This window comes from Mytilus galloprovincialis, chromosome 1 (assembly GCF_965363235.1).
Source record: "Mytilus galloprovincialis chromosome 1, xbMytGall1.hap1.1, whole genome shotgun sequence".
In the NCBI taxonomy this organism is placed as follows: Eukaryota; Metazoa; Mollusca; class Bivalvia; order Mytilida; family Mytilidae; genus Mytilus; species Mytilus galloprovincialis.
In genome coordinates this window covers 87876317-87885564 of record NC_134838.1, presented here as the reverse complement: position 1 = coordinate 87885564, position 9248 = coordinate 87876317, and the positions used below count along the sequence as shown (strand labels likewise).

Genomic DNA, 9248 nt, shown 5'->3' with positions numbered 1-9248 from the left:
TAAGTTGCTAAACCCATTCGAACAACTACAACTGCATTCTTAGTTGTTGATAATTTTTTGTAAAAAAAAAAATAACCGAAAACGTTATAAAGTGCGCACTGTTTTTTTACCTTATACATTGATTACTTACTTCATTTATAAACAATTATTGTATACTTTTTATTTTTAATTTCAGAATAATTTTCAAACTCGTCGAATAATATCTGAAAAGAGGAAGCTAACATTTCGACGACTTCTTTTTAGCCGGAATATTCGAATGACCGTTAGAAAAAAGCAAAACTTCCATATCAAGATCATCAATTGTACAATAACTCTAACTAATATAACGGCACTGTGTGCGGTGGTATAATTTTGTTGAAACTATTGACTGAAAAAAGTGGGCCCGTAACACATCGCATCAATAAGCAATTTCCAATCAAACAACATTTTTATTTTGCAAGGAAAGTCCTTACTAAGTCAACCTAAGTGAAAAAGTTTGCAGAAAAATAAATCAGGGCTTTTATGTAAAGCTGTTTTAATTAAACATAAAAGTACCATTTATACAGTATTCAGCCTTAAGTATTTGTAAAAACAACAATTTGCGTCGTCTCCATGTCACAATCGGTATAACAGTGAATCTAAATTTAAATGTAGAAAAACATGTGGTTGTCATGTGACACGTGCGTGATGGCATTATTCTTGTCTTGTGAACAAAATAGGTCGAAGGGGAAAAGAACTAACATCTTATCAGAATAGTGATCTAACTGCATTAAATGATGCAGGTTACCGAAAGGGGGAAATAGTCAGATTGATCGGCATTAAACAAAGACCCGTTGATACATTTTTGAAGAGGTATGAACATCGCAAGGATATAGAAAACATACGGAGATGCAGCAGACCTAAATCCTTTCATGACCAGTTTATGAGAAAAATTTTCCGTCGCGGAAAAAAATATCGCCATAAATGTTTAGCTGAAATTACAAAAATTTTTAATGAGAGCATTGATAGACCTTTCTTCAAAAGAACTGTTGAAGGTAAATGACATGTTTAGTTGATTCTGCACGCGGTCAGTTTAGAAAAGATATTGTATTCGTGAGGTCAACAACAAAAAACGAGTGGCATACTGCAGAGAAAATCTACATAAAACAGGAAATGCACACTGGAGTAAAGTGATATTCAACGATAAGTGCAAGGTAGTCATCCGGCAAAATTCTTCCGTCAGTGTCTAGAGAAAGGTCGGAGAAGAGTGGTTGATAGATTGTATTTTCCTTCCGTCTCAGCTCTACTATAGTTTGTTGATTTTGGGATGTATTACTTACAATGACATGGGAACTATAACTGTTAATGAAGAAAACATAAATGCCTTAAAATACATTGACATAATTGACATAACAAAGTGTGGTCAGTGATAATTAATTGCAGAAGAGTTTTTAAACTCGTCGAATAATCTCACAATAGAGGAAAAAAAAATTCGGCGACTTTTTTTAGCAGGTATATTCGATTGACCATTAGGAAAAAAGCGAAACATCAATATCTAAGTAATCAATTTTACATTTATTGTACCTTATATATCGGCACTGTGTAGTGTGGTCTAATTTGTTGAAAAGATTTACAAAAAAAAAAATGCACGTAAAACATCTCAAAATAATTATTAATTTCTAACAAAACAACGTTTTTCTATCGCAACGAAAATCCTATGACAAGGTTTGTAAACAAAGACATCAGCGCTTTTATGAAAAGATGTTTTTAATGAACATAATAAAAAAGGAAAGAGAGATACCAGAGGGACAGTCAAACTCATAAATCGAAAATAAACTGACAACACCATGGCTAAAAATGAAAAGTTCAAACAGACAAACAATAGTACACATGACACAACATAGAAAACTAAAGAATAAACAACACGAACCGCATTTATAATTATACCTTCACATTTCACACAATTAGTTGTTAACCCATTCGAACAAAAAGAACTGCATTCTTAGCTGTTGATTATTTTGAACAAAAGCCTAATGAAAAAATTATAAAGTATGCACTGCTTTTTATTATACATTGATAACTTACTTCATCAATTTACAATTATTGACTTAGTTTTATTATTAATTTCAGAAAAATGTTCAAGTTTGTCGAATAATCTCACAAAAGTAGAAGCAAACATTTCGGCGACTTTTTTAACAGGTATATTCAAATGACTGTTAGAGAAAAAAAGCAAAAGATCAATATTATCTAAAACAGAAGATGTGGTATGATTGCCAAGGAGACACTTATCCAAAAAAGATCAAAATGACACAGACATTAACAACTATAGGTCACTATACGGCCTTCAACAATGAGCAAAGCCCAAACCGCATAGTCAGCTTTAATAGGCTCCGACCAGACAATGTAAAGACAATTCAAACGAGAAAACTAACGGCCTTATTTATTTAAAAAAATGAACGAAAAACAAATATGTAACACATAAACAAACGACAGCCACTGAATTACAGGCTCCTGACTTGAGACAGGCACATACATAAATAATGTGACGGGGTTAAACATGTTAGCGGGATCCCAACCCTCCCTTTAACCTGGGACAGTGGTATAACAGTACAACATAACAACGAACTATAAAAATCAGTTGAAAAAGGCTTAACTCATCAGCTGGACAAAAACAAAAGTTATGGTAATCAACTTTACATTTATTCTACCTAACATAACGGCACTGTATGGTGTGATTTAATTTTCTTGAAAATATTGCCAAAAAAAAATAGGCACGTAAAACATCTGATCAATAAGCAGTATCGAATAAAGCAACGTTTTTCTATTGCAAGAAAAGTGTTTCACAAGTTGAAGCTATGGACAAAGTATGCAGAAATACAAATCCGCGCTTTTAAGAAAAGATGTTTACAATGAATATAACAATTATACCATCACATTTCACACAATAAATTGTTAACCCATTCGAACAACTACAACTGCATTCTTAGTTGTTGATAATTTTTGTAAAAAAAAGACCGAAAAAGTTATAAAGTGCGCACTGTTGTTTTTACCTTATAAATTAATTATTACTTCATCTATAAACAATTATTGTATACTTTTTGTTTTCAATTTCAGAAGAATTTTCAAACTCGTCGATTTATGTCTGAAAAGAGGAAGCAAAAGTTTCGACGACTTCTTTTAAGCAGGAATATTCGAATGACCGTTAGAAAAAAGAGAAACATCAATATCAAGATAATCAAAAGTACAATTATTCTCCCTAATATAACGGCACTGTATGGTGTGGTATAATTTTGTTGAAAATCTTGACTGAAAAAGTGGTCACGTAAAACATCTCATCAATAAGCAATATCCAACAAAACAAAATTTTTATTTTGCAAGGAAAGATCTTACTTAGTCAACTAAAGTGACAAAGTTTGCAGAGAAATAAATCAGGGCTTTTATAAAAAGCTGTTTTCATTGAACATACATGTACCAATTATACAGTATTCTGCCATAAGTATTCGTAAAAACAACAATTGCGGTCACACGTTACGGAAGGTTAAACAGGTTTTTGCCGTCGTCTCCATGTCACAAACGGGATGACAATGAATCTGAATTTAAATATCAATTTTTCTGTAGGAAAAGACATGTGGTTGTCATGTGACACGTGCGTGATGGCATCATTCTTGTCTTGTAAACAAAATGGGTCCGATGTGAAAAAATTGACATATTATCAGAAAAGTGATTTCGCTGCATTACATGATGCAGGTTTCCGAAAAAATGAAATAGTCAGACTGACCGGCGTTAAACAAAGACCCGTTGATTTTTTATTGAAGAAGTATGAACATCGCGGTGATAGAGAAAACTTACTGAGATGCAGCAGACATAAATCCTTTCATGATCGTTATAAAAGAAAATTTCCCCGTGGCGTAAAATAATATCGCCATAAATGTTTAGCTGAAATAAAAAAATGATTTTAATGAGAGAACTTATAGACCTTTCTCCAAAAGAATTGTGTAACGTTAATTACATTTTAATTAATTCCGCACGCGATCAGTTACGAAACAAAATGGTATATGTCAGGTCAACAAGAGAAAACGAGTGGCATACTGCAGAGGTTATCTACATCAAACAGGAAATGCACACTAGAGTAAAGTGATATTCAACGATAAGTGCAAGGTAGTCATCCGGCAAAATACCTCAGTCAGTGTCTAGAGAAAGAGCAGGTCGGAGAAGAGTGGTTGATGGATTGTATTTTCCTTCCGTCTCAGCGCAACTATTGCTTGATGATCTGGGGATGTATTAATTACAATGACGTGGGAATTATAACTGTCATTGACGGGAACATAAATGCCTTAAAATACTTTGACATAATTGACAACAAAGTGTGGTCAATGATTATTAAATTCAGAAGAGTTTTTAAACTCGACGTCGATTATCTCACAAAAAAGGAAACAAATATTTCGGCGACTTTTGTTTGCAGGTATATTCGAATGACCATTAGGAAAAAAGCGAAACATCAATATCAAGGTAATCAATTTTACATTTATTGTAACTTATATATCGGCACTGTGTGGTGTGGTCTAATTTTGTTGAAAATATTGACAAAAAAAATTAGGCACGTAAAACTATGGAACGCCACAGCTGGCTTATGTGGAACTCTGATATTACTTTATGTTGTTTTACTATTACTTAATGATATTTTGTCTTTACTTAATATGGTTTTGACATTACTTAATGAAGTTTTGATATTACACGTTATGATTTCGTATTGACTTGATATCATTTTGTAATTACTCAATATGGTTTTGTCATTTCTCAATATGGTGTTGTCACTACTCGATGTGGTTGTGTCATTAGTCAATCTGGTTTGAACATTACTTGATGTGAATATGACTTAACGTTATGTAGTTGTTTCATTACATGATGTGGTTTTGTTATTTCGTAATGATGATTTGCCTATTCTTTATATGGTTTTAACATTACGTGATGATGTTATAAAATTTGACGATTTTACACTACTTGATGTGTTTAATTCATTATTTGAAAAGATGTTTTCAATGAACATAATAAAAGAGGCACGAAAGATACAAGAGGGACAGTCAAACTCATAAATCGAAAATAAACTGACAACACCATGGCTAAAAATGAAAAGTTCAAACAGACAAACAATAGTAAACATGACACAACATAGAAAACTAAAAAATAAACAACACGAACCGCATTTATAATTATACCTTCACATTTCACACAATTAGTTGTTAGCCCATTCGAACAAAAAGAACTGCATTGTTAGCTGTTGATTATTTGAACAAAAGCCTAATGAAAAAATTATAAAGTATGCACCGTTTTCTATTATACATTGATAACTTATTTCATCAATTTACAATTATTGACTTAGTTTTATTGTTAATTTCAGAAAAAAAGTTTCAAACTTGTCGAATAATCTCACAAAAAAAGAAGCAAACATTTCGGCGACTTTTTTAACAGGTATATTCAAATGACCGTTAGAAAAAGCGAAACTAATAAACTTTACATTTATTCTACCTAACATAACGGCACTGTGTGTTGTGATTCAATTTTGTTGAAAATATTGACAAAAAAAAAAAAATAGACGCGTAAAACATCTGATCAATAAGCAATGTCAAATAAAACAACGTTTTTCTATTGCAAAAAAAGTGTTTCACAAGTTGAAACTAGGGACAAAGTGTGCAGAAATACAAATCAGCGCTTTTATGACAAGATGTTTTCAATTAATATAACAATTATACCATCAAATTTCACACAATAAGTTTTTAACGCATTCGAACAACTATAACTTCATTCTTAGTTGTTGATAAATTTTGTAAAAAAATATGACTGAAAAAATTATAAAGTGCGCACTGTTTTTTTTACCTTACACATTGATTACTTACTTCATCTATAAAAAAATATTTTTATTTTGCAAGGAAAGTCTTTACTTAGTCAACTAAAGTGACAAAGTTTCCAGAGAAATAAATCAGGGCTTTTTCGAAAAGCTGTTTTCATTGAACATATATGTACCAATTATACAGTATTCTGCCATAAGTATTCGTTAAAATAACAATTGCGGTCACACGTCACGGAAGGTTAAACAAGTTTTTGCCTTCGTCTCCATGTCACAATCGGGATGACAATGCATCTGAATTTGAATATAGATTTTTTTGTAAAAAAATATGTGGTTGTCATGTTACACGTGCGTGAGGACATCATTCTTGCCTTGTAAACAAAATGGGTTGCAGGAGAAAAGAACTGACATCTTATCAGAAAAGTGATTACGCTGCATTAAATGATGCAACTTTCCGAAAAAAAAATAGTCAGACTGACCGACGTTAAGCAAAGACCCGTTGATATTTTATTAAAGAGCTATGAACATCGCGATGATATAGAAAACGTACGGAGATGCAGCAGACCTAAATCTTTTCATGATAGGTATAAAAAAATTCCCCGTCGCGTAGAAAAATATCGCCATAAATGTTTAGCTGAAATTACAAATGATTTAAATGAGAGCATTGATAGACCTTTCTCCAAAAGAACTGTTGAACGTAAACTACATTTTGATTGATTCCGCACGCGGTCAGCTAATAAAACAAATCGTATCTGTGAGGTCAACAAAAAAAAAACCGAGTAGCATACTGCAGATGTAATCTACATAAAACAGGAAATGCACACTGGAGTAAAGTGATATTCAACAATAAGTGCAAGGTAGTCATCCGGCAAAATTCCTCAGTCAGTGTCTAGAGAAAGGTTGGAGAAGAGTGGTTGGTTGATTGTATTTGCCCTCCGTCTCAGTGCAACTATAGCTTGATGATCTTGGGATGTATCATTTACAATGACATGGGAACTAAAACTGTTATTGGAGAGAACATAAATGCCTTAAAATACATTGACATAATTGACAACAAAGTGTGGTCAGTGATTATTAATTTCAGAAGAGTTTTTAAACTCATCGAATAATCTCACAATAGAGGAAACAAAAATTTCGTCGACTTTTTTAGCAGGTATACTCGAATGACCATTAGGAAAAAAAGGAAACATCAATATCAAGGTAATCAATTTTACATTTATTGTACGTAATATATCGGCACTGTGTGGTGTGATCTAATTTTTTGGAAAATATTGACAAAACAAATTAGGCACGTAAAACATCTCATAAATTATCAATTTCTAATAAAACAACGTTTTTCTATTGCAACGAAAGTGCTTTCAAAGTCCAAACCAATGCCAAGGTTTGTAAAAAAAAAAAAGGCCTGGACTGAGTCGGGTGTGTCTATCCTGTGTTGGTCTTTGCATTATGTATTCCTGTTTGTTTTCTGTAATGAGTTGATACTTCAGTTTCATTATGTATATCTGTTATATTCATTTGATAAAATTTACTGTTTGCAATAGCATTAATTGTTCTAAATAATAAGGATCTTCTTATCCCAAGCATAAAAACATAGCCGTATTTCACACAGCCTTTTTCAACTTTTGATCTTCAGTGCTGTACAATTTTGTACTTTTTTTAGCCTTCGATCTTTTATATCTGGGCGTCACTGGTGAGTCTTGTGTGGACGAGGCGCGTTTTTGACGTATTGAATTTTAAACCTGATGCTTTTTGTTATTCATTAATCATGTGTTTCTTTGTCTAATACGTTCTCCTATTTATTTGTATTGTAGTCCTGTAATATTATGTTGTCATTTCAATGTTATATTTAACATTGCCATAAAGGTGCGAGGTTTGGCATGCCACAAAACCAGGTTCAACCCACCACGATGTTTGACAAGCAATTTGGGAAGGAATATGACGCTTTTGACGCTACTAATGGATAAAACATTAATAAAAGGCAATTTGCGACACGCTCTAATGAAGTAAAGAAATTATTTTGTCTAAAATTTGAAGGATTTCATGTACGCTCTCAAGTAACAAGTATCCGGTATTGAAAGAGTATTTCATACAAAGTTATTTATTTTAAAGATCAATCTGTATATATATAGTCAATACTTTTGTCACGTTTTAAAGGGGAAAAAATGGTTTTGTCTTTAATTATAGGATGTTTGACATTGTTATTGTCATCCACTGATATTTTTTGTTGCAATTGGTTTGACTGAGCAAATAAAATTCAAACCGCAAACGGACCGGAAGTTGATACGCAAAAAGTCCGGAAACTATAGCGACAATCGATTGAACAAAATCCCAATCGATTATCGACATCGTGAGGCCTAACCAACTGATTTCCGACTTATTCCGATCATCGGAACAACACTACAAAATAAAATGATACTTTGAAGTACATGTATTGTTTAATATGTTTGACTACTATTATAAAATGCCAGTTTCAGAATGAACAGTAATTTAGAAGATTATTAGAATACATGTAGATACATTCAGACTATTATAACTATACAGCAAGCTGTCATTTGACTCTAACCAACAACCATGCCAGGGCTGTAAAGCTTGTCTAGGTTGGTAAAAACTTCCATCATCATGCATATATATGACACTAACCAATAGTGATGGACCGTGACAGACCCTCATGGAAAGTAAAGGAGGTTTAACACTCTCTGGTGGTACATGTAGCCAACAATAGCAATGGCAGCATAGAAACTCTTATTATATCCAAATTCTTATTTCAAATGAATAATTATCCAAGGTGAATCAGATGATGTATGATCATGATGCTGCACTTTTAGTATTGACAATGATTGATATTCACTGAAACTAGAAATTTCTATTATTCTAATTTCCTATTCTTAATGATATAACTATCCAAGATAATCATGGAATTAAGATATGATGCACTACTAATATTCCTAGAAAACTTTAAATTCTCTTTATTTCAAATTGTTAATATTACTTATTTCAAATATATATATATATATCAAAGGTATGCTCTATCACCAAGTAATGTAGTACATTGTATTTCCTACATTTGTTTCTATGAATTGTAAGTTTGCTATTTGTTCAATTCACAATTTTCTTTTTGTCCAATCAGATCATCCCATCAACTGTACATCATGACATAATGCTGTTAGCTCTATCAACGTTATTTCCAAACCAATAAGTAACACAAAATTATGAATGAATCCACCATTTCACAATTTATAGCTACAGGTACAAATGAGGTACCATATGAGAGTAACTTAGTGACACTATATATTTCCTATATATACATTGATATACATGATATATGCCGCTTTATAATCTGGCTGGGAATCATGCTCAAACCAATGTGATATCTTATCTACAAAAAAAAAATATACATTAAGAATAAAGTATTTATTATATATAAACTTGTATTTATCTACAAGAA

General features: G+C 32.1%; 1 long non-coding RNA gene across 1 annotated transcript; it reads left to right on the top strand.

Annotated features, from left to right (window-relative positions):
- Positions 1 to 251: 251 nt before the first annotated feature.
- Positions 252 to 4239, top strand: LOC143043372 (uncharacterized). The gene is made up of 3 exons (XR_012968348.1): positions 252 to 1517; positions 2089 to 2157; positions 3073 to 4239. It is a non-coding gene; the product is annotated as an uncharacterized LOC143043372 (long non-coding RNA).
- Positions 4240 to 9248: the final 5009 nt, after the last annotated feature.